The sequence below is a fragment of the Tupaia chinensis genome, unplaced genomic scaffold, assembly GCF_000334495.1.
Source record: "Tupaia chinensis unplaced genomic scaffold, TupChi_1.0 Scaffold000258_1, whole genome shotgun sequence".
In the NCBI taxonomy this organism is placed as follows: domain Eukaryota; kingdom Metazoa; phylum Chordata; class Mammalia; order Scandentia; family Tupaiidae; genus Tupaia; species Tupaia belangeri.
The window spans coordinates 1,874,080-1,874,881 of NW_006159738.1; the positions used below are offsets into that span (position 1 = coordinate 1,874,080).

The 802-nt window shown below is 54.1% G+C and overlaps 1 protein-coding gene across 1 annotated transcript in view; it reads right to left on the minus strand.

Annotated features, from left to right (window-relative positions):
• The window catches only part of CFAP251 (cilia and flagella associated protein 251), a 68,080-nt gene that overhangs the window by 31,322 nt on the left and 35,956 nt on the right, over positions 1–802 (minus strand). The window lies entirely within an intron of this gene.

The window sequence follows — 802 nt, forward strand, 5'->3', positions numbered from 1 at the left end:
GAAGCGTCTTTCTGAGTGAGGCAAAGAGACACTTTTGAACTCCACACCGTGTGTGTAGGTTTTAAGGCTATTTGGTCATTACACGTATAGAGATAGACAGATAGATGATAGGTAGGTAGATAGATAGATAGATAGATAGATAGATAGATAGATAGATAGATAGATAGATAGATAGTTAGTTAGATGATAGACAGACAGATGCCAGACAGACAGATACAGAACCAGACAGCACATGCACCTGCCAGAGAAGGGGATGGGAGACAAGCACCTCCAAACAGGCCTGGTCACACTGCAATCCCTTCTCGTTCCCCATCCCATCATGATTTGGGGCACACACATGAGCCTGGCATGTTTTTCAAACTGTCAGGGCCAGGATTTGAACTGCAGTCGATCACAGATCCGGCTCCCTCAACCCCACCCTTCTGAGTTTCCCATCCGGTTGCTCGGCTCCGCCACACACGAGGGCCCTCCCTCAATGGCCGCTCAGGGCTGAGGTACGGAGCAGGAGCAGACGCCCCGGGAACGGCTGTGAGGACGCCTCTCGGCCCTGGGCTGACCTTCCTCCGGAATTCGCCTCGGAACGCACGTGTGAACGAGAATAGGAAAAGCTGTGTGGAAGTGACATGCAACTCGACCTGGGGGACACCCCGTCTCCCAGCGGCAGGCCGGGACTGAACGAGATGCCACGTCCTCAGACCAGGCCTGCGTCCACACGGGGACCACCGCACTGTCCGAGCAGCAAACTGTGACCCATTCCTGTCCCTACGGCAGATGTCTCGAATTCAGACCCCGATACTCGCCT